The sequence below is a fragment of the Schistocerca nitens genome, chromosome 11 (genome assembly GCF_023898315.1).
Source record: "Schistocerca nitens isolate TAMUIC-IGC-003100 chromosome 11, iqSchNite1.1, whole genome shotgun sequence".
NCBI classification, from domain to species: domain Eukaryota; kingdom Metazoa; phylum Arthropoda; class Insecta; order Orthoptera; family Acrididae; genus Schistocerca; species Schistocerca nitens.
The window spans coordinates 166,157,181-166,183,115 of record NC_064624.1 but is presented as its reverse complement, the minus strand read 5'-3'; the positions used below and the strand labels follow the sequence as shown (position 1 = coordinate 166,183,115).

At 41.2% G+C, this 25,935-nt stretch overlaps 1 protein-coding gene across 4 annotated transcripts in view; it reads right to left on the bottom strand.

Moving 5' to 3' along the window:
* LOC126212605 (poly [ADP-ribose] polymerase tankyrase-1-like) overlaps nt 1-25,935 on the bottom strand; it is a 598,324-nt gene that overhangs the window by 66,828 nt on the left and 505,561 nt on the right. The window contains exon 1 of one of the 4 annotated variants that reach the window (XM_049940032.1): nt 19,639-22,081. The exons of the other annotated variants lie outside the window; for them this stretch is intronic. The gene's annotated coding sequence lies outside the window, so the exon portion shown is untranslated. Of the gene's footprint in view, nt 1-19,638; nt 22,082-25,935 lie in introns of those variants that run through there. 4 annotated transcript variants of the gene reach the window in all.

Genomic DNA, 25,935 nt, shown 5'->3' with positions numbered 1-25,935 from the left:
AAATGGCTGCGCACATATACTCCATACTGCTTTAAATGTGGTACGAACGCTATATCAACAGATACTGAAATGTTAGTAATTACGACTTTCAACTATTTCTCAAATTCATCTAAAAGGTTATCCAAGTTGAAAGAGTTCTTTCAATTTGTTGATACAGAATACAATGCTTTGTCAAGATATGTACCTACAAGGTGGTTAAGCCTAAAGCCTGCCATAGAAAGTGTGTTGAAAAATCTTCCTGCAATTATGCCATACTTTCCTAGTGTAGATGATTGCCCCAGCTTTATCAAAAACAACTTTATGGGTGTGAGTAGTTCAGGAATACAACTTATTTTAGTGGAATTTTATGTTCAATTTTCCTTGCACTTGTTGTTGTGGTCTTCAGTCCTGAGACTGGTTTGATGCAGCTCTCCATGCTACTCCATCCTGTGCAAGCTGCTTCATCTCCCAGTACCTACTGCAACCTACATCCTTCTGAATCAGCTTAGTGTATTCATCTCTTGGTCTCCCTCTATGATTTTTACCCTCCGCGCTGCCCTCCAGTACTAAATTGGTGATCCCTTGATGCCTCAGAACATGTCCTACCAACCGATCCCTTCTAGTCAAGTTGTGCCACAAACTTCTCCCCAATCCTATTCAATACCTCCTCATTAGTTACGTGATCTACCCACCTTATCTTCAGCATTCTTCTGTAGCACCACATTTCGAAAGCCTCTATTCTCTTCCTGTCCAAACTATTTATCGTCCATGCTTCACTTCCATACATGGCTACACTCCATACAAATACTTTCAGAAACGACTTCCTGACACTTAAATACTCAATGGTAACAAATTTCTCTTCTTCAGAAACGCTTTCCTTGCCATTGCCAGTCTACATTTTATATCCTCTCTACTTCAGAGTATTTGCCTCCGCGCCTATCAGCAAAGCGTCAACCACACCCGAGTATTCTGGCTTTTGAGTTTATTTCCCGAAGGAGGATTCCGACGTGGAAGCCGGTTGAGCTACCCGCTCACGCCTTATGACAACCTTAAACGAATGTAGATATCCGAGTTTCATCTATAGTGCCTCTCGAAATTAAAATGTCATCTATGTTTTACAACAGTATAAGCAACCCTGCCGTGTTCACGATTCATTGTTAAGTTACCTCGTTTATACTGAAGATTAAAAGCATAATGTGTGAGACACTAATGAAAAACTTCCGAAATCGTCTTTTACTCTGATTTTTTCACGATAGACAAGTTGGTAGGCGCTACAAACATATCTGTAGTAAAAACGTTCGTACTAATTTACATGTGTAAATGTCCAACTGTTGCCAGTCATTAGATTACAGTCGTTTTCAACGAAACGAATTCTAAACAGGAAATAAAATAGCTTCATACATCCAAAATACTGCTGAGCTTAAACTTTTTTAAACATGCACATTAGAAAAGATAAATATTCCCCCCTTGCAACTGAAAGGAGAAACTATAACATAAAAAAATTTTATTTGATAAAACAAGTATCTCTCTTTTGCCTCTTCTGTCCCCCACCCCCTCCTCCAGCGTGTACAATCGCAAGATATTTCATTAACATTCAGTGCTCCTCACCCCATAGTCAAGCGAGATACCTAAAGAAGAGCACCAATATGTTCACAGTTTCTTGTAAAAGCAACCCAGTACAAACGTAACTTCCTCAGATTTCCAAATAAGATAAAGAAGCACGAATTCTGTTGCTTCTGGTCCATGAAGTTGTTTTTGTATGTCAATCCCTAAAACAGGCGGAAATTTAAGCTCAGAAGTGCACTACTTGTTAAGAAGTGTAATGAATTGCACAATTAATTGATTGCAGAAATCTCTCAGAACAATGTGTGTTGGTCAACTACCGCCAATAGTTTCACATTTTCCTGTGTCAGGGAGGGAGACACCACCATTACGTTTCTGCCTGCAACAGACCTGGCGTTCGCCGTGACTAGCTGACGTGACGTCACCAACAAGCGCCGAGGCCTTCCTTTGAGTCGGTGTTGCCGCGACCAGGCAAGTGGATGTTTCTCAGACACCCGCCACTGGCCGTCTCATGTATTTTTTTTCCACAGTGCGCTTGTCCGTGACGTTCAGAAAGGTACAAATATTTTGTGAATCTATTTTGATATTCTGTTGCAAAAACGTTCTCGTCTCTTGCATTTTCGCATCACTTTCGGATGATTAACTAGTTCAAATGGCTCTGAGCACTATGGGACTCAACATCTTACGTCGTAAGTCCCCTAGAACTTAGAACTACTTAAACGTAACTAACCTAAGGACATCACACACACCCATGCCCGAAGCAGGATTCGAACCTGCGACCGTAGCGGTCCCGCGGTTCCGGACTGCAGCGCCAGAACCGCTAGACCACCGCGGCCGGCGATTAACTAGTGATAGACTCCTTGGTGCCGAGTATAAGCAACTTTATTTCTCCACAATTTTTCGGCAACCGGACAGCCGATAACTGAAAACTATCCTCTCACGATTTAGCACCTTCCGACTACAGGTGTTCATGAAATATGCCTTATGGCGAAGGCTTCATGTCCTACAAAACATACGGTAGTTTGTAACCCGTAACACAAGATTCACACGTCATTTTTAACTTATTTTTCTTCAGCCTTTTGTGAAATATGGTGTTTCCAATATCACTGTTACCGTGAATGACCGAATTTGGAGAATGTCGACTTTCTCCGGTGAATGTCAACAGATACCAAATACGTCGGTGAAAGATCGAATATTTCATTACACTGTTGTACATTCGGACCCTCTCCGGTGTGTGTCGACAATCGCAGATATGTTCTGGTGGAGGTCCAGAACAGAACAAACAAGCGACTGGCTCTCTCCCGCCAAATCCTTTGTTCTGCTCGGAGTCGATCAGCTTTGTCAGTCTTACGCAAGTTTTGATAACGCCAGCAACGTTTTCGTAATTTTTTTCCGGTACCCTAATTTATACTAAATGGATACTGCAGTAAATCGTGATCTTTTTCATGTAAAGTTAAATGCATTAATTGCTGGTAATGGAGAAGACACCCTGTTTTAATTTTTCTCAAGAAAAGTTTTCTAAAACGCTTTCTGAAGTGGTTTCCGCCAAAATTAAATGCAACACACCTTTGGATCGCTGACTATTAAAACGTTTTCGTGTTTTAAAAATTAATGATGAAGAGAAGTTAATTGTAGCATTAAAACCAGGGGAAACGAACATACAGTATTATCTTACCAATGAAGAATTGTACAGTATAGTCTAGTATATGAAACTCACGTCAGAATAGGCCACCGAAGAAGAACACGCATGCTTAAAGAGTTGCAAGTTAAATACTAAAATATTACGTATGGACTTTTAATATTGTATTTAAATTTATGCAAACAGCGTCAAATGAAACGCAGTGCACCTAAGAAAGGTATTGTTGTGAAGCCAATGGTTAGTTCTGAATTAAACTCAAGATGTCAAGTTGATCTGATAGATCTGCAGTCAAACAGAGATGGCGAATATGTGTTCATAATGGTGTGTCAAGATCATGTCACTAAGTTTGTCCAGCTACGACCTTTGAAAACTAAAAGAGCTGAAGAAGAAGCGCATCACGTTCTTCGAATATTTTTAACATTTGGTGCACCAGCAATATTGCAGTCAGATAATGGTAGAGAATTTAGTAATCAAGTCATATCAGAAATATGCGCTATGTGGAAAGATGTTAAAACAGTTCATGGAAAGCCTCGTCACAGTCAAAGAAGACTCAGTTGGAAGGGCCATTCAGGATATACAGAACACGCTAACTGCATAGATGAACGGTAACGACACAAATAAATGGTCACATGGTTTATCCTTTGTTCAATTTGCCAAGAACACTACATACCACGAAGGAATACGCCAAAGTCCTTATGAAGCCATGTTTGGCGTTAAAACAAGAAGAGGCATAGCATCGTCTTTTTTGCCTGGCGAACACATAGCAAATATTGAAACTGAAGAACTCTAAGAAAGTGCCAATACTTCTGAAACCGAAAGATAGCTTGAAGAAGCTGTTAATGCTTATAAAAAAAAACTTGAGCTGTGGTCATACCGAAAACCACATTCCAAAGAAAAATATTGAAGATGACCTACAACCTACAACGTCTTCACATCAAATTCTGTCTGAAGAACACTTTATACAAAACGAGCGGCCGCGAAATAAAATCTTCTACTGCAAGCAACAAAGATGTTACGACCTCACAAAAACAATTTCCTCCTGCTTAAATTGGTGATAACGTACGAATACGAGTCCCTGATGTCGACCGTGGTCGTACAGATAGCCGAAATGTGTTTAGCGGTTGTTGTGGGAATAGAAGACTCCGACTGGCAAATAAAAATGGTACCTTCATGCAGCTTTACACACGTAATCAGTTCGTAATTTGTAAACAAAAGTTACTTTTCATTGATGAGATTTCTTTTCAATGAAGCAGTTGCAGCTAATTCTAGAGGCGGGGGACAAGGCTGTACAAGGCGTCGTTGCAAAAGGAAGAGTTCCACAAATAAATGCAGTTGTAAAAGCAAGGGGCTTTTGTGCAATTCCAAGTGTCATAACAGTTCAAGTTGTTGCAATAAATAAGATTTGAATCATATAATTAAGTAATATTTTATAACTATTATTTTCTTTTCTCATGTAGAATGTACTGTGTATTTTAAGTTCTTGGTCATTCCTTTCGGAAAGAGGCGAAAAAGTTGCGTCACACTTGTGACGTTTTATAGCGACTGAATTACGGAGAAGAAAATATAAATCTCCAACATGTTCAACATTCACCATTAGTACAAGGTGAATGTCATCATTTACCGGTTTAAGTCAGAAATAAGGGTGTTTAGCAAATATTTCGGACATACACTAAGCGACTATGTGAATGTTGACATTCACCGGTGAAAGTCGACATTCTCCAGATTTCGTGTTTCACTGTAACAGCACCACCACCAGATATCCGGCAATTGCTTCCGAAGTCTACAATGATACACTCGTAATTTGCGTTTACTATCGCAATCGAAAGCATGCTACGATTGCCCTCACATTTACTACTTGACAGTAGCGTGATTTTGGCTGTTACAACTACCAATGAAGAGAACCACAACATTCAACTCCGTTTCCAAATTGCCATTAACGTAGATATCATTACCAAGATAGACATAACGGTATCACTCACACCACAGGCAATGAACAGACTGAAACAATGTACGGTAAAAGAGATTAACCAGGTAAGCGGGACAAAAATTTAAAATGTGGGAGACTGGAATACGGTAGCAGGTATAAAAAGAGAAAATAGTACGAAAATATAGACTTAGGGGGAAGGGATGAAAGGGGAATCCATCTGATACAATTCTGCACAGCCAATAATGTAATGACCGCAAACACTTTGCTCGATAACCATGAAAGAATAATACATACTTGGAACCGAAAAAAATGGTTTAAATGGCTCTGAGCACTATGGGACTTAACATCTGAGGTTCCATGCCCTAGGCAGGATTCGAACCTGCGACCATAGCAGTCGCGCGGTTCCGGAATGAAGTGCCTAGAACTGTTTGGCAACCGCGGCCGGCCTAGGAACAGAGTTTTCGAACCAGATTTTAAACTGTAAGCCATTTCCTGGTACAGACTTACACAGACGATAATTTATTGGTTACGGACTGCAGTTTACAACTACGCAAAGTGACAGTAAACGAAAGCAGATTAAGGACGTGGAACCTGAATAAGTTAAGGCGCAGAGTTTTTCGTTAATGTTACAGGCAACGGCTGATTGAAACAGAGGAAGGAATCTATTACAATACGAATACATATTTTCATTGAGAGAATAAGTGGTGACTGCAGCAGAGAATGTTAATCGGAAAAAAGTACAGTTGAAATCTTTGGATGAAACACGAATGTTTAATTTAATAGTAAAAAAATATAAAAACGTAGCAAATAAAGTAGCCATGGGGAACAGAAATGTCTAAAAATACGCTGACAGAGTCTAAAATCGCAAAAGCGATTTTGCACTTTGAAAACTTGGGTGCCGACATTAAATGAGAAAAAAAAACTTTGCTCCAAGGAGAAGCAACTGCCGAAAGCTCATTTGGGTACCCAGAACTAAGCAAATAAGAGAAGGATATATGGTGGAAGGAGTATGTAGAGAGGAGAGGGGGAGGGGCTATACGAACTGATATGAACGCAATGTTAGATTCCTGTAAAATGTCTGAACACGAGACACAATACTGATCCTACCACTTAGCTAATTAGATAGACTGAAGAAAGGCAAACCTGTGTTTATAGCATTTGCATGTTTAGAGACAGGTTTTGACAAAATTAACTGAGAGACACTCTTTGAAGCTCCGGAGGTATCCGTGGTAAAAAACAGGGACGCAAGGTTATCTACAGCTTGTAAAGAAACCAAACTCCAATGACTTTGAAGGGCAGCAGTTATTGAGAAAGCAGGAGTAGAGAGGATACAAAATGCACACTGTCATAGCAAGAAAAGCGTTTCTGAAAAAGAACATTTGTCCACATCGAATAAATTTTAATGGTTGAGTGGTATTTCATAATGGTATTTGTGTGGAGCGTAGCCTCTTTCAGCTATGTAAGTGAAACATGGACGATGAACAGTTCTGTCAAGAAGACAATGGACGCTTTCTAAACGTGATAATAAATAAGAATGCTGAAGATTAGATACGAAGATCGTATAAGTAAAGAAGAGTTACTGAATTAAATAGAGGAGGAAGAGGAAATTATGGTAAAACTTGTCTACAAGAGGAGTTTGTTGACAGGGCATATTATGAAGCCTCAAGGAATCGTCAGTTTGGTAATGGAGGCTTAATTGTAGGGAAAGACCGAGACTTGCCAATGGTAAGCAGATTAGAATGGATGTAGGATGAAGTAATTACGTGGCGATGAAGAGGCCTGCAGAGGATAGACTACTGTGGAACACTGTCAACACACAGACGAATTGTTTTTCTTGTTAATGAAGCCCAACAACAAATAACATCACTTTTCATTACGTACGTCAGTTGCGTATTTATTGCCAGAATATTTGTTTAATGTAGCCTCTAGCACATATACTTGTGATTTACTTGTGTATATATCTCTATTAGTTTCTGCAAACAGCCTTATGTTAGGGAAAAGTTACGACTTTAACGCAGTTTTCTTATGGCGACTGTCAGCAAATGATGAAGGTTATTACAGGGTGTATACGTGCACAAGGAAGAAGAATTCCCTGATTTTCCCGGGTTTTCCGGCACAAAATAAACTTTCTCCCGGGTGAAAATACATTTTTTCCGTGTTAAGTGACATACTATTCCTCGAAACTGTAAAACTTATTAATCCTTTGAATGGTTGTGGTTTTCTACACCGGCGAAGAATTTCCCGGCACCTTAGGAAACGAAATTCAGGGAAAAAACACGTTTTTTCCGGCTGATACGCAGCAACATGTACACTGTATATTTTCGTGTTACGAAAGTATCAATTCGAATGCCACCAAACACCGCATGTTACTTTCTGAAGCATTGAAATCGAGATTGCGATGCGCTTTTCAAAGCCAGTCATAGCTCATGTCACGTGACCTCGCCAGTCGATGTAGTGGATATTCAGAGCACAGGACACGATGTAGGCAGCCAACAGGAACATTACTGTCAAGTAGCGCGAACACACACAAACACGAAACGTTCATGGTTTAAACTAACATACATAGTGTTGCTACAAGAAAAGGAAAGTTTTCACATATTAGTGTCGAAGATTAATAAACTGCAAGAGAAGTTAAACTTTCACATATAATGTTTATTATCTTTTTTTTTCTTTTTTTTAGCGCGTGTCACTTTTAAGATACACTACACACAAACAGGCCAGTAAAATTTGTAACAACGACATAAATGTCTGATCTTCTGGGCTCGAAATTATTCTGAATGGTCGTCCTGAAAGGGTTGATTTTTAAATGAGATCAAATGCTCCGTGATTTAAGAAATCCATCGTACATTCTCGCACATACATCATCTTGCGTAAAAGGAAATTTACTATGAAGTAACGCTCTTCAAACAATCATTCGCATTATTTTCCCGCGACCTGTTAGAAATAGGATCGTTTCAGCAGTTGCCAGAGAGCGACAGGTAAAGAGGCGCACCGCGCTTGCGCAGCTACGTTGACGCAGGAAGCCCGAATGTTCGTATGTGTAAAACATTGAAAGATCTTACATTACGTCATAAAATAATAAGAGACTAGAGAATACTCCAAGAGCATGGGAATTTCGTGCACCATACTAAAATGCATAATTCGGCTTAAAGTGCACATTTGCATGCCCTGATTCGGATGAAAATTTTTTGGAGTACCGGTACTGTATTATCTCGTGTTTGGTTCTTTATTATGGCATAATGCCAAACGTGCTAGAAGATGAAAATGTACACTTGAAATTCAGCGAACAGTTAAAATTAGCTAATAATGTGGAAATAAACACTTCGTTTCAAATAAGTTGACTGCCTCTGCGGAAAAGGTTAATGAAGCCAAATTTCTTTAGCAAACCGACAAAAGTAACTTCATTGTTCTGCAAGGCGATTAATGCTTGACTGTCAGAAAGGTGAAAACAAAATAGTCTGAAACTAATAACAAATTTTAGCCTACTGTAATTATGTGAATATTTTATTTCACTCGATAGCTCCCGGGCACAAAAAAAATCCGTTTTGTTATCATTTGACGAGAGAACAATAGACGAAGAGGGAACAGCAAAATCACTAAAACGTAAACATGATCCACGTGGAGACTACCCACCTCTCCACCACAACTCAAGACTGCTCTGTGCATAGCCCCCGTATCTACGATATTTCCGAACCGGGGTAATACAAGAGTGGTTTTTTTTTCATTTTTTCAAAAAATATGTTCATTTTGTAGCGCACATCTTTCTGAAGGGTCTGATCCATGAAACACGTGTTCGAGGAAATGGAAGACATGTTATTTGGTCAGAAGTGTGCCAAAGTGCAATGCCACGCCTCTTCACACAGCATTTTTCTATCGCTCGTCACAGTATTTCGCTCTGTGATATTCAAACGTGGAATATTGTGTAATGGAAGCCATCAAACTATATTCGAGACGGTGGAAATTAAAATGTCCTGCGCTGTCTCACCTGCCCCTCCTAAAAGAACTCTGAATTAATATTGGATGGGATTATTTGTAACCCGAAGAACAAGAACTCTTTACAAAATTTGCACTGTTTATTGCTTATTAGCTAACAACTTGCTGTTTTGTGACGAAATTATATATAGGATACATAAAACCAGTAAAGACAAGAGACAAGCAAGACAGTACACATTTCTTCAATCCGGAAGTCCTAGCATTTTTCTCCCTACTGTTGCTACAGCTTTACATGGCGTGCTTTGTTTTCTGGGAAAGAGTCTATTACCTCATCAAAGTTCGTCAAACGTTTTGCTACATGAGGAAACGACATGTCGCTGTCTAGTACTGAAAAAGCTGTTAATACAAATAGTAACCAAGACTGGTGTGGTTTCTCGATCTGATTACGCGTATTTTGTCACTGTCTGCTAGACGAAATAGGCCTGCCTAATATTGCAGCAGTTTTTACACACACCAAAGAAACAAGATGTTTTGGCATTTTTTATAAGACCACATAATATAATTCACAAAGTACCAATATCAAATTCGTTATTAGGCCACCTACAAGCAAAACGTTTTTGTGTTAGGAAACAGTTACACATTTCAATCACACTCTCCAGCTTCTCAAGCATGAGATCGAAAAGTAGTAGTACGAAACTTGATATAAATTTGGAATCGTCATATTTTCCGTAATATCTGTGATGTCCCCGTTCTTCTCCTTCCTCGTGCGAACAAACAACCTTGTTATCACTCATTTTGTAACTATTCCTGCCAGTGTCAAAAATTATTCTCCGGTTAACTCCACTAACCCTACCTCAATCACCGGTTTAGTTATACCACGTTTATTCTCCGGTTAGGCGTTTATTACGTATTCGTACAAAGCGTTTTCCGCGCCACTACCAGAATACAGCTTTAGCGGCTGCTATCCGGGGACTGTGCGACTGGCCCTTACTAGTGTAACGGTCTGGCCAAAACTTTCCTGTCTTTTCATGGATACACCGACAAGATAATAAGTAATCTTTCTTACCTCTTATTCCTGTTACTCTTATTTCCGCTCTCTTAGTCTCAGGCTATGGATTTCGCTAGTAATTATAACAACGCTGATCATTCGCAATCCTAGTCAACCATATAAACAGCGATTGGCGTTCACCCGTTCGGCTTTGTTCCGCTCAGCTTGTGTAGCCCTGTCCCCTTTTGTCTGCAGGAAAGTTTCATCTACGTCTACATCTACATTTATACTCCGCAAGCCACCCAACGGTGTGTGGCAGAGGGCACTTTACGTGCCATTGTCATTACCTCCCTTTCCTGTTCCAACCGCGTATGGTTCGCGGGAAGAACGACTGTCTGAAAGCCTCCGTGCGCGCTCTAATCTCTCTAATTTTACATTCGTGATCTCCTCGGGAGGTATAAGTAGGGGGAAGCAATATATTCGATACCTCATCCAGAAACGCACCCTCTCGAACCTGGCGAGCAAGCTACACCGCGATGCAGAGCGCCTCTCTTGCAGAGTCTGCCACTTGAGTTAATTAAACATCTCCGTAACGCTATCACGGTTACCAAATAACCCTGTGACGAAGCGCGCCGCTCTTCTTTGGATCTTCTCTATCTCCTCCGTCAACCCGATCTGGTACGGATCCCACACTGATGAGCAATACTCAAGTATAGGTCGAACGAGTGTTTTGTAAGCCACCTCCTTTGTTGATGGACTACATTTTCTAAGCACTCTCCCAATGAATCTCAACGTGGTACCCGCCTTACCAACAATTAATTTTATATGATCATTCCACTTCAAATCGTTCCGCACGCATACTCCCAGACATTTTACAGAAGTAACTGCTACCAGTGTTTGTTCCGCTATCATATAATCATACAATAAAGGATCCTTCTTTCTATGTATTCGCAATACATTACATTTGTCTATGTTAAGGGACAGTTGCCACTCCCTCACCAAGTGCCTATCCGCTGCAGATCTTCCTGCATTTCGCTACACTTTTCTAATGCTGCAACTTCTCTGTATACTACAGCATCATCCGCGAAAAGCCGCATGGAACTTCCGACACTATCTACTACGTCATTTATATATGTTGTGAAAAGCAATGGTTCCATAACACTCCCCTGTGGCACGCCAGATGTTACTTTACCGTCTGTAAACGTCTCTCCATTGATAACAACATGCTGTGTTCTGTTTGCTAAAAACTCTTCAATCCAGCCACACAGCTGGTCTGATATTCCATAGGCTCTTTGTTTATCAAGCGACATTGCGGAACTGTATCGAACGCCTTCCGGAAGTCAAGAAAAATAGCATCTACCTGGGAGCCTGTGTCTAATATTTTCTGGGTCTCATGAACAAATAAGGCGAGTTGGGTCTCACACGATCTCTGTTTCCGGAATCCATGTTGATTCCTACATAGTAGATCCTGGGTTTCCAAAAACGACATGATACTCGAGCAAAAAACATGTTCTAAAATTCTACAACAGATTGACGTCAGAGATATAGGTCTATAGTTTTGCGCATCTGCTCGACGACCCTTCTTGAAGACTGGGACTACCTGTGCTCTTTTCCAATCATTTGGAACCTTTCGTTCCTCTAGAGACTTGCGGTACACGGCTGTTAGAAGGGGGGCAAGTTCTTTCGCGTACTCTGTGTAGAATCGAATTGGTATCCCGTCAGGTCCAGTGGACTTTCCTCTGTTGAGTGATTCCAGTTGCTTTTCTATTCCTTGGACACTTATTTCGATGTCAGCCATTTTTTCGTTTGTGCGAGGATTTAGAGAAGGAACTGCAGTGCGGTCTTCCTTTGTGAAATAACTTTGGAAAAAGGTGTTTAGTATTTCAGCTTTATGCGTGTCATCCTCTGTTTCAATGCCATCATTATCCCAGAGTGTCTGGATATGCTGTTTCGAGCCACTTACTGATTTAACGTAAGACCAGAACTTCCTAGGATTTTCTGTCAAGTCGGTACATAGAATTTTACATTCGAATTCACTGAAGGCTTCACGCATAGCCCTCCTTACGCTAACTTTGACATTGTTTAGCTTCTGTTTGTCTGAGAGGTTTTGGCTGCGTTTAAACTAGGAGTGAAGCTCTCTTTGCTTTCGCAGTAGTTTCCTAACTTTGTTGTTGTACCACGGTGGGTTTTTCCAGTCCCTCACAGTTTTACTCGACACGTACCTGTCTAAAACGCATTTTACGATTGCCTTGAACTTTTTCCATAAACACTCAACATTGTCAGTGTCGGAACAGAAATTTTCGTTATGATCTGTTAGGTAGTCTGAAATCTGCCTTCTATTACTCTTGCTAAACAGATAAACCTTCCTCCTTTTTTTTATATTCCTATTAACTTCCATATTCAGGGATGCTGCAACGGCCTTATGATCACCGATTCCCTGTTCTGCACTTACAGAGTCGGAAAGTTCGGGTCTGTTTGTTATCAGTAGGTCCAAGATGTTATCTCCACGAGTCGGTTCTCTGTTTAATTGCTCGAGGTAATTTTCGGATAGTGCACTCAGTATAATGTCACTCGATGCTCTGTCCCTACCACCCGTCCTAAACATCTGAGTGTCCCAGTCTATATCTGGTAAATTGAAATCTCCACCTAAGACTATAACATGCTGAGAAAATTTATGTGAAATGTAATCCAAATTTTCTCTCAGTTGTTCTGCCACTAACGCTGCTGAGTCGGGAGGTCGGCAAAAGGAGCCAATTATTAACCCAGCTCGGTTGTTGAGTGTAACCTCCACCCATAATAATTCACAGGAACTATCCACTTCTACGTCACTACAGGATAAACTACTAATAACAGCGACGAACACTCCACCACCGGTTGCATGCAATCTATCCTTTCTAAACACCGTCTGTACCTTTGTAAAAATTTCGGCTGAATTTATCTCTGGCTTAAGCCAGCTTTCTGTACCTATAACGATTTCAGCTTCGGTGCTTTCTATCAGTGCTTGAAGTTCCGGTACTTTACCAACGCAGCTTCGACAGTTGACAATTACAATACCGATTGCTGCTTGGTCCCCGCATGTCTTGTTTATTTCTAGATGCGACGGGGATTCCCCTGGCATACACATCACGTACAATACGCACGCATACAAAAATTCAACTTATGATTCATTCAGAAATCGACTTATAATTTGTTAAATGTTCAAAATCCTACAGCGATGCGTTTTAAAATCATATGAAGACTCGATAGTCCAACAACGTGCGCTGGATGCTAGGCGCTTTGAGAAACGATGTCTTTTTCGTCAAGAATATGAATTTTACCCCCCGCCCCTCCCACGAAATTGCTGCCCGGGACAGATACCGCGGTTTGCCACTCGTCCCCTAGACCCGGGCCTGTTACGCATGCGTGAATGTGCCAGCTTAGGCGCGTCAGTGAAATTTTTCTGGGTAGCATCTGGCTGCTTGCTGCTATTGCTTATACAACTAACTGCCACACTTCTGTAACCACAAACGGGAGAAGGTACTGCTCATAGGCCATTTGTTGTCAAGAGGTCTTCCTAAAGCCTTTCACACATTTAGCTACTGGCAGACGCTTGTATGAGCACTGTGTTTTTATGTTGTACATGGCGCATTTCCTTCGCAACTCGAGTGTTGTTCTCGTTTTCTATTCTCTCGTTCACGTTTTATTGCTGCAGTATTATTCTGCAGTAGCGAGATACAGCAATAGCCTTTGTTAGAGCGCTGGTTCTTACCAATCGAAGTTATAAAAATTTAACTGAAAACTAAAACAATGAAAAATTTCCGGAATTCTAAAATATTTCCGGGTTTTCCCCGGTTTTCTACCTGATGAAAAAATTCCCGGATTTTTCCCTATCTCCCAGGTCGTACGTACACACACACACACACACACACACACACACACACACACACACACACAGGTTAATAACCATTTTTGCCACTCTGCCATTTCTAGCATTTTCCATAAGACATGTATTCCTTCATGAGACATGAAACAATGAATGGTTACGTATTATCCAATACTTTAGAATGCACTGGCAGTACACAGACATTTTTTCTTATTGTTTATTTTTTGTTTACACGTCAAGCTTCGTAGGGCCAAATTGAGAAGCAAATCTCCAAGGTCATGGAGCCTATCAGTACATGAAATTACAACATAAAAGTAATGACAAAAATAAAATGTTAACGAACGCGAAAAAGTCAATCCATAAAGCCAATCAACAATACAACAACAATCACCATAATTTTTCAAGGAAATCTTCGACAGAATAGAAGGACTGGACCCATGAGGAAACACTTCAATTTCGATTTGAAAGCGCGTGGTGTACTACTAAGATTTTTGAATTCGAGCGGTAGCTTATTGAAAATGGATGCAGCAGTATACTGCACACCTTCCTCCACAAGAGTTAAGGAAGTCCAATCCAAATGCAGGTTTGATTTATACAGAGTAGGAACTGAGTGAAAGCTGCGACATAAGCACATATTCACGTTAATTTTTTTTCTTTACAATTTTAATATTCTTTGCGCTATTTGGTGTGGACCACAATTAGTCTTCTATCACTAGCGGTGGATATTTTGCCAAAAATTGATTCAGAGTCGTAACTACCGTGTGTTCAATTTATGTCTCTAATTTGATTTATCTACACGTTGCCAACCTAACGAAGTATATGCTGAAACTGAAGTCTGTTCCCTTTGTGTGTGTGTGTGTGTGTGTGTGTGTGTGTAGTTAGCTAGGGTGCGTTGTAGGACGTTGAATGCGAAAGTAGTATCTGCCAGAGCGTAGTTAAGAGTTTTCATGTTCAGCTGATTTTCGATTTTTTGTTTATATATTTTTGAAAGGGTTCATGTAAGAGTAGGGACAAAGGGGTTGGGTGTTGGTATTCTGATAATAATCATCCTTTGAAATGTTATTCTACTATTGTATCTGTTAATGTAAGTAGTGAATTACTCTTACATGAACTCCTCCACAAAACACTTTAACCAAAACTGAAATCAGCTGCACACCAAACTTTTCAACCACTCTGACAATTATTGCATTCACTTCCAACTTTCTATACCTCTCACTGAACAGAAGTAAAACGTTAGTTTTCAGCATATAATTCGTTAGGTTGGGAGCAAGTACTTTATTATGACTGTAAGCCCATTTTCGAGTACAGATCTCTTTCCAAAGATGGAAACCACGTACAGGTAAATGCATGACGAGACATGAATTGAACAGACTGTAGTTACGACCTTAAAATTACAGCTTTTGGTAAAATGTCAACAGCTACTGACAGGAGAAAAAAGAGTGAACACAAAAATGTGTTGACCAGGTGAGAAGAAACGCAGATTTCCGCCAAAAACTATGTAACTGTAAGTAATTACCTTTTCACACAAAAATACGATTAACTTTTATAACCTACAAGGGTCACATATCAAAACCAACTGAAATCATTCTACATTCCACCAAAGATGCCTTAAAGCAAAGGGCAAAAAGCGTCTTGAGCAAATAAAGTACACTGCAGCAAGAAAAAAGGATTCATTACTTACCAAAGGAAACGATCAACAGCTGTAGATACTTAGCAAATTACATCTTATGACATACCATCAAATTAGTTTCTGTTTTACTTCTGTACGTCAATCTAGAGTATTGTAAATATTAAAAGTGTTCCATGTCACTGCAATTCTCATTTCACTTGTTATCAAATGCCGTTTAAAAAATTAAATCGATCCATGCTGAAAAACCGTAGTTACCTTCACATCTCGATACGTAAATAAATTTTGGATATTTATCATGCGATGAAATATTGGACTCATTAGAAGTTATCATTCACAAAAGAAGAAAGTTTCGATTTCTTGAACCGTTTAGGAAATCTGGGGCCGATAAGAGCCACGTGGTTGACGAGGAGCAGAGCCAAGTGTGTGCCGCATGGCGGGCGGCCCGCCGACGTACCACTGAATATGTCGAGAACGGTGATAGCTACCGCTCTGCTCTCAACTTTAAAAACAATTTCGGCATGTTGACTATAGGTTCGTTTGAGCAGTTACCAGAAAGCGCCAGACAACAGGCTGTACTGCGCATGCGCAGCTACGATGACGTAGGCAGCCCGTGCTCGGTGCTTGCTCAGCTCATACGCTTTTCGTCGTATTTCTGGTGGGGCATCACGTGACCATGTGTAGCCGCGCCGCCCGTGTGGCATGTTGTTGAGAGGACATACTGAGTTGTACTTAGAGCAATTGTTTTATCATATCCCACACACATAAAGGATGCAAATAAGGAAGCAGTTCTTGGCAAAATATCATTTCAGCTCGAAGTACCATAAAACTTTGCTAAGGGGTGACTGACAGATTTTTTTAATTCGTATTGTGCAATATTGTTATGTAGCATTTCCAACAGGTTTACATCTACACAGCACTGCAAAAAGCTACTAGGATGGAATACGAATTACTTGCAAGAAAAGAGAGACAGTTTACACCGGAATAAGGGACAATAAAATTCAATACTATTTCAAAATGTGAAAAAATTAACATGGTTGTCTGTGAGGCAAAGGAACTGTACAACTGACAGTTTATATTCTACTCTAGGAATAAATATGAAGCCATGTGGGAAGTTAGAACGATAAAACATGGTATGCTGGCAGTCTAAAATTTAGCATAGAATGGCATTCTATAAATTTAAAACGTAAACACAAATTAAGAAATAACTTCTGGCCCAGAGGAATTACTAGACAAGTGCCTTGTGATCGAAAAACACTTTCACAGAAGGCAGATCTATAAAATTCTGCTACAGCTGTCATTACATTTGAAACAAAATATTTAGTTCAAAACTACTGACCAAATTTGCCTACTTAGCTTCAAGTCAATGTTTACATATGTTCGTACGTATATAGCATTAAGAGATCTTACACTGTCATAAAAAAGGAACAGAACATCAGAGACTACTCCAGCACCATCGGAATTTCATACACCATTCTAAAATGCTTCATTCCGCTCAAATTGCAAATTTCTATGTCCAGATGGGCACTGAAGTACCTGATATTCAGCTTTTCATGAGGTTCTCGTGATACCAATTTTCTTGGAGGTCCAGTACTGTATTCTCATGTTTGGTTCTTTATTATGGTATAACGTCATTCGTCCCAGAAAATGAAAATTTGCACTTTAAATTGAACGAGGTTGAAACTAGCTAATAGCGCGGAATGAAACACTTCGTTTCATATAAACTAACTGCCTCAGTGGAAAAAAAATTAACTGAAGCTAATTTCTCTATAAAACAGACAGAAATAGCTTCATTAAGACATTAATGGTTGATTGCTAATAACGTGGAAATATAAAATCAGAAAATTGAAACTACTAACTTATTTTGGTCTTTCATGGTTATGATAATGTATATTAATTCACTTGATGGCTCCCGGCCACAGAAATCTGTTTTGCTTTCATTTGACATGGGAGCTGTAAACGAAGACACGAAACACACACACGGCTGCGGGTCACGTGGGGAAGGAACCCCCCCCCCCCCCTGTAACTCAGCTTGCTCTGCGCATGCGCGAATCTGGCAGCTTGGGCGCGCCAGGAAAATTTTTTCGGGAAGCCAAGCGGGAGGAAGGCAGTGCTCATACGCGAATTCAGCTCTACGCATGCGCACGAGCCCGCTGGCTACTGCTCATACGAAGTTTATATTTCATACGCAATAATGTATTACCTCAAATGAACTATAGGCAAAGCCCACGTAATGGAGTTTCACCTCTGAAAGCTCATTGAAAATTCGTGTAATGGTTTACGTAAATACGATGGAGCACGCAACCACGACGAATAACGAAAAGAAATTCAGTTCTTTATCGACAAAAGGCATCAGGCCGTAAGTCGCAGAAGAATAAAACTTTTTCACCGAACGTTTCCTTTAAATCGGATGGTAAGTGTTTCATACCTGCCGCCGCGTCTACGCCAGAGCGCTTCGGCGAAAAGTTCGTGTGGCCCGGGGTTGTGTGACTGACGTCACGCTCAGCGCGTTCTGTGATTGGCGGCGCGGCACCGGGTCGTGTGCAAAGAGCGACGCACGTGGCAACCGAGGCCCAGCCCCGCGGTTTTTTTGGTGGGAAAGGGCCTTACAGAAGTTTCTGCACATGCGCAACTGGCGTGACGTTTAATTCCCTACCGGCCTAATACATAGGATTTGCTGAACAATTACTTGCTACGTCAATGCCACCACTTGGTAGCACCCGGCAGCAAATTTCTCTGAGTTCGCCATAAATCCCGCTAGCGGCAGCATACACCACAGACACACACTATACATAGCAAAATCAGATCGCACATCAGCGTATGTTATACTGAGAGGGGGAAAAAAACATTTTCTGAGATTCTGAACGAGATGTTTTGGAATCTATCGTACAGTAATACATTTGTGGGGCTGAGAACCATGAAGCACCTAATCGTCGATTGTTAGACAGTAGCATTTACCCATGCTTCTGTCATCTGTTGGGTCAGTTTATCTGTAGTGTAGGGCCACATTGTACTTATATCTGAACACTCACTGAGAGCTGTCACTGGTTTCTCTGATATTCACTTAAATATAGGGGGTCGAAGACTAAGTGCTCTTGGCCCTTACAGCTCTTAGCGCCTCACTTGTCTTCTAGTTAAGTCACCTTGTCGGCAGATGGTACCAACTGAATTTAATGTTTTACGCAAACGGCTGTTTATGTCTGGAGTGTGAAGAAATCGGCTTTCTAGTAGAGTAGCAACAAGAACTCTATTGAACGTGTATTAAGTGCTAACAGAAAAGAAAATTGCCTGGAAAAGTTGGCCGCAAAGAATTTACGGCATTCAAGACGAAATCCGTTGTCACAGAAAATGAAGAAATCAAGCGCGACTACAAGCCAACAGGGAAGTGTATAATAACCGTATGTTTTTAACCGGTTGCAACGTAATAACGCCCGATTTTCGGCCCAGAAGTTTATTAGTTAACGAACAACACATGAATTAGGAACCTTGCCGAAAAAATACGAAACTAGGAAAACTCATACACAAAAAACACGAAACGGAGGGTAGTGGAAGCTCAAACATTATTCCGTTCTTACCATAAACTACTTAATTATGGACAAAACCACAAAATCAACAAAACCATTTCTTCCTTTTTGCAGAGAAGTTACGCCTATTATTATTATTACTATTATTATTATTATGGACAGCTGCTGATGAATGTGTTGAGCATAGCTGTTAGATAGCAGACGTTATTAATTTCGAGCTATCACATTTATCTGAATTTAAAAATTTGTGAACACCCAGAACGTATACCTGCGAGGGACTACAGGGACATCGAAACAATGCCCGACGGAATGTGGCGCTATTTTCCGTTCGTTCCACATTATTCTAATGGAAGCTTTCAGCGATCAGATGACTGTTGCATTACGACAAATAACAAGCAGCGAATTATTAAACACTCGACAGTGAAATTCACACTATTCGCCATTCGTTTGTTCGCAACAATTCTATTTTGTAATTGAAGTACGACAATGGATTAGGAGCAGGTCTGCCGTGAGTTAGGCGACAAACCAGACAAAAGCGTGCAGAACAACATCCACAGCTCCCTGAAATTCCGGCACAGGCCAGCTGCCCGCCTTACCTTCCTCTGGTACTCTCGCGGAGAAGAGATGCTCTGGCGGCGGACTGCTCTCCCTACGGCTGCTGCGTCACAACTGGGCCGCACCAACAGCCGGGCGCGCGGCTGCCCCCACCCAGCTCTGACGTCACGGGGCGGCGTTGCCAGCTCGCGCGGCAGGCGAGGGAACGGCTGCAGCAGAGCGAGCGGGGCGTCTACGTCGGTGTCGGCGCTGCCGGGCCGCCTGCCTCCACCCCCGCCGCAGTCCGTTTATCTCGTACCGCGCTATACAGCTGGCACCACACACCCCCTTCGCATGGCGTTCCAAAAACCGGTTTTCTTATATCGACATCCCCATACCTCTACTGGGTGGTTATGTAAAACCTTAAAAATCGAATTTAGGAAATCACTTCTAGTTGCCTGTTTTCCAATTCCGCAATCGATTTTCGCTTCCATGTAAACGCATCCGGTTTTGAAACGTGCTTGGGCCGAGAGGTTTCTTCTTATTTTTAAAAACTTTCAGGTAATATGGACGGAGTGGCTTTTTGTACAGTGAAGGACAAGTAGAAATATTAGACCAACTATTTACACCTCGTCTACGTGCATAGGAACAGCAGTTGCACAGGCTAAATCAGATACTGTAACAGCTCTTATCCTGGTGCCACATTTAACTGGGCAGCAAATGCGTTTCAGGCCTTAACATGTAACCACGAGACCGAAAAGCAGTTTGCGAAATTCGGTTTTCGTCTTTCCGACGAGGTGTCGCATGTAGAAGCCATTTTAAGGCATGTACACACTAAGACCTAGGCTAGCGTCACCAGAAGCCCCGTCTTTAATGGGAATGGCCATTTTTTCGTTCTGTGTCCCTTTGACTGTCCAATGGGAGGCCAAATGCCCCGGCTTTTTCGTAATCATAAGTGACATTTTGTTTCATTTTGTGTTTTTAATTATTTCTACGTCAATTTCGCATGACAGACATGTTTTTTAACGTTTTCCTGAGTCTTGCTTTGTCTAGAATTCAAAGATGGAATACAGAAGCTGTATTTTGGTCACAAGATGAGGAGAGGTGTGAACAGAAGATTTCCCATCATCACGCTCGGTGAAAGTGACTCAAGCGTGAGCTTCGCGATTCGTATCCATCCATCACTTACTACTGCAGAAATAACGGACGGATGTAACAAGTTTTCGTTAAAGAACGTTACAGGGTTTCCAACGTGCAATTGTACTTGCAGTTACGAACTAGCTATTCACTGGTAGATGACATACATTTGCAGTAGATGGGACCGACACGATGTCTTCGGACTGTTTGAGAGAACAATGAGAAGCAGGCGGCAGTTTCAACACTGGATTCGGCAAACTTGCTTCAGTGCGCTCCATTCTCTGTTGTCCGTTGTGTGAAACTAGCTTGAGCCCGTTAAAACGGGGAAACGAAACTAGTCTTCCTCTAAAACCATGAAAGACGAGTTCGCTTTTTTGAAGGAAACCACGACTATACGAAGGTAAAATGTGTGCTGCGTCGTTCAGTTTTTTCCACTGAACAAACATGGAGGGCTTGCCGATATAACGCATCACACGAAGAAAATGAAGCACCTGTTGGCAGTTTCTTCGGGAACTGACAGTGTAACTTACTTTGTTAGTACGAATAAAGTACAAACAGGCGAAGAGAAAAGCACCGTTACCGCAAAACATACACGTACTTACACGTATTAAAAAAAATCGGTGGCAGGAAATTTGGTAAACTTCAGTTAGTTTTTCGATTTTAATTAACTTGGTAAAGGAAGGCATTTTCAGTCCGGTACGAGCCAGTTATCAATTTATTTTACGACACTTTTGTGACTTATTTAGAGAAGGGAACTTGTCTGTTTCATCCTCTGAAATAGTTTCATTGGGCAACACTGAAAATTTCAGTTTCTTGGGATTAACTTTTAAACTGTCTGAAATTCTGAAGACAGACTGATGTGCAACATTTCAGTTGAGACAGGATGCCTGAACAACATTGTATCCCAGAAACTTGAGGAATGGGAAAAAGCTAATTTGGAAACTCAAGAGATGGTGTGATGTATTCCATACACTTAAAAGTACATGTGCTTCATTTAAAAAATACAGAGACGCATGTGAGGTTTGGTCGTGCTTTACCAGGCACAAATGCTGTCGTGGAAAGAGTATTTTCAACTGTGAATTCCTTTTGGATTGTTAAGAAAAACCGTTTTACGACAAACTGTTAAAGCAATTGTAATAGTTAAGACTCGTTATGAAGATCTCACCTGCAAGGATTTCTGCAATCTGCTACTAACCTAGTCAAAGCTTTCGAAAGCTGTTAGGTATTCTGGTAAGTACCAAGTTACTAGCAGTGCACGCCGTACAGTAGCTGAACTGTTTGCTTATTTTTGGTGTCTGCATTATCGTTCATTTGTCAGAAATCGTTCTATCATCTTCCCAGTATTTTCAGTTGTAATCATTTTCTGGAAAAACAATGAATTATGAAATGAAGCAGTGGAGTTACAATCATGTTTTGAAGTGCATTGTTAGAATGTGTCTTTATGTGTATGAAGTTTAGTTTTTATGTATGTTAGTAAAGCAATGCAGTCATATATGCAGAATAGTTTCTTTTTGTCCAGTGTCCTGTTTATCCCAATTTCCGCAAATACCCCGTTTCCTCGTGTCGGAAGAGAGTCCGAGAACAGTTCAGTGTGTGCAGACGGCAACTCCGGCCGGCCTCGCTTGCAGCTGGGTCTGCTGGCGGGAACAGCAAAGCGCCGCCGTCTGGCTGCCGCCGGGTCCCCACTGCCGGTGCTCCGGTGTTCGTCGGCTCAGCAGCGACTAGCCGTGTGTCTGGAACGGCTGTGCAAGTTTTTGACGATAGCCACCGGTCGGACTGAGTGTGTTTTGTTGCCCGGTTTCGCTCTTTAAGTGAACCAGGCTGCCATGAGAAGCTCTGGAATTTACAGTAACAAATGCATTATTCTACGACCATCATAAGAGTAAACCGGATGTAAACATTACACTGTGTATTATTTCGCTTTTGCTGGAATCTCACCGAGTCGCGTTTCACGAGGAGCGGCAGCCGAGCTGACTGCAGTGCAGTAAGGATACGTTTTGCGCTGTGCGTTACCCGTACGTCGGCTGAGCGCTAATAAGGGACCACAGCTTTACCGGCGGATCTTGTCCAACTAAGCTGCCGTGATCTGAACCCTGCAGTTAAATCGTGAGAAGGGACGAGGAGACAATATACGTAGCTTAGAATGTCATTTAGTCTTTGAAGAGAATGAAGTAATGTTCGGCACTATTCTAGCAATACCGTACGCTTCTTGGCTGATCGAACAGAATGCGTAGGATTATCTCGTTCTTAGCTAAAACAGTGTTGTAATTAAAAAGAAGAGTGATGGAAATTCTAACTCAAACACCGGAAAATAGATCTGCGTCAGATACGTGTAATACAAAAGCGTATTGCAAGGATCCAGTACGGGAAGGTCAAGAGTGTTGTTCGGGAAACGCCACCACGCGCCGGTAACGTTGGAAGCGAAGATAAGAGCGTAGGCAGTCAGAAGGCTGGAACACCCTCGCCTGGTATAAAATATTCTGTACACCCGTATATCGGTGGTAAGATTGTCATCAACCGTATGTTTCGACATCTATGTAAAGGTTTCACAAGGCCATTGAGTCATATTTGAAGAACAATCTTTGTAAGGGGAGAAACTGAGAGATCGGAATCTTACGATGACGGCCTGGAAGGAATAAGACTAGATACAAAAGTATGAGAAGAAATTATCCTGGTAAGGCACCTAGCCAAGAATCGCTCTGAAAGATGCGATGAATGGGGAAATATGGCTTCTGGGTGAAAGTAATTTTTTTGATTTAAATATTATGTACCTCGTAATGGAATGTTTTTGTGTGTTTCAGGAATACGTCCACCGGAACCACGTTCCAGGTACGGACCGCCTGCTCCCCCTCAATCCGTGGCCCGTGCCTCTGGCTCTGCTGCCGCTCTCTCGTGGCGACACATCTGCCGCGCAGTTAGCGTTCCGAAAAATTTAGTCGTCTTTCTTGCTACAAGAAGACGACAGCCACATTTTATGTCTGTCCGACGAGACGTCGTGGCCCAGAGCCAAGATTCGAACTGGACCCTCCCCTTCTCCGTCACATTTACTTCCAGGCTGGGCTGTCCGGCCGCGCTTCGCGACACAGACGGCTCTCCAGGGCTCCACCGAGTCTCTCCAGGCGGCCTGACCAGCCGCTCTGCTTTGCCCCCTCTGACTCTCCACACACTTACACCGTTTCAAAATCAGTCTTCGGAAATCAGTTTCCTGATGAAGTACGATTCAGTTCGAAACAACACTGCAAAAAATAGAATTTGAAGATTCCCGAGCGCCATTAAGCAACACTGGTTTTTTATTAACTAATAACGCCAAAATGCGAAGCTTAGTAATTAATTAAAATTTCGTAGCAAACTGAAAAATTACCTATTTTCAAATGAAGAAACTTCATTTGTGTGGCCGTAATGTCCGTAGTTGCTTCTTAATTCTCGAGTGTATTTTTGCTCTGTCGTTGCAACTACAAATATGCGCGAGTTTTTCAACGGACACGTTTCGCTTTATTGAGGTACAGTTGATAATGTTTTTCCTCGACAAAGCGAAACGCGTCTGGTGAAAAAAGTCACGCATTTTTGTAGTTGCAACGACAGAACAAAAATACCCTCAAGAAGAAACTAAAGTGTACACCAACAGTACTACTCAATGTCCAGCAATCAGGTTGTATTTCATTTAAAATTTGAAAACTCGCGGATTTTAACTTCTTGTGATTACGCGTCTTTTCATCCGATTAGAAATAAAAAATAAAAATTTTCTATTTTCGTTAATTAAAACCCCAAACTGATTATAAAATTATAAGCTACGTAATACAGAATGTTACTGGCGAGAACTGCATTAGATTTTACACTAGTTTAAGATTACAACGGTACGTTCTCACATCCAGGCATTTTGATTTGAAATGCTCACAGTGTTTTGTACTTAAAAGCCGTGCGAACCCTTGGACGCCGATATTTTCGGGTGTAATTCGAAGTGTGTCGTACTACTGTAGCAAACAGATCTCTGAAAACCGCACTTGGATTTTTATTTTTTTTAATTTTTGAACAAAGTCAGCCACACGATTACCCTCGCAGTGTGTCCCACTATTTCGCGTGAATCGGTGCGAGGTTCACCTTTCAGTTGGCGCACTTCATCACGAAGGATAATTTAACGTTCTCTTCAACCCGCAGGGCGTTTCAGAAGAAAAATAGTCTGTGTGAGCTACACGACAGCTGCCAGATTTAACACTATCGAAATTTCAGCATACCTGTTACCAGTGGACGTGGAAAATATAGTTACGAAACTTTATTCGTACTTCACCCTTCTTTTCCTGATGATGCTTTGTATAAAAACGGCAATTCAGAAAAATTTTATTAACTCTAGAAAGATCATCGCCGGTAAAACGAACCCATTTGCTTCTGAAAGAACTCCCAGTAACTATTCAAACTACTTTAAGAATGTCCTAATACTTGTGAAAAAGAGGATTCCACTGTGATCCGACGCCAAACTTCAATGTCTCGGCTTCAAAGAATGTCGTTTCACCATCGTCAGATGTGTGAGTTCCACTCATCTACCACTAACAGACTGCCTCAGTTTGCACGTGTAGCTGTAAATACGTCATCATCATCCGGTGGACGCAATGAATACAAATGTCAAGGTTGATTGACAACATAGGAAATCAAAGTACGGGCATTACAGAGACACTTCGGTGAGAAAAAAATGGTAGGAGATTTGTAAGTGGAAAGTACAGTTACGGAAACGCTCGATGTTCCAGATACAGAACCTGCACAGAAGCCTTAAGTGAATGATAAATACATACAGGCAGACCACTTAAACTCTAATCATTAAAAATTTTAGGAATCCAAAGTACTTGTGAGTTGAAACGAGGAACTAAATTAGATAATTCTGACAGAGAAAATGGGATGAGCTTGGAATCGAGTAAAGTACAGGTACGAACAACTGTGGATGAATAGCCGGCTCAAGGAAGTGCAGAAGAAATCCACAGCAGAATTCCTGCGTCTGTGGTGAAACGAAAATTAAGATGCACTGCGATGAAAAAAACAGAAGAAAATGAGAACGAGAATGGCCCGAAACTACGAAAGACGCCATGATAATACGATGCTAAACAGCATCTTGTACATCCGCTTCTGCATCTATATACTCTGCAAACGACCGTGGCAGAGAGTACGTCCCACTGCACCAGTTATTAATGTTTCTTCCTGTTCCATTCACGAATGGAGATAATGACTGAATGCCT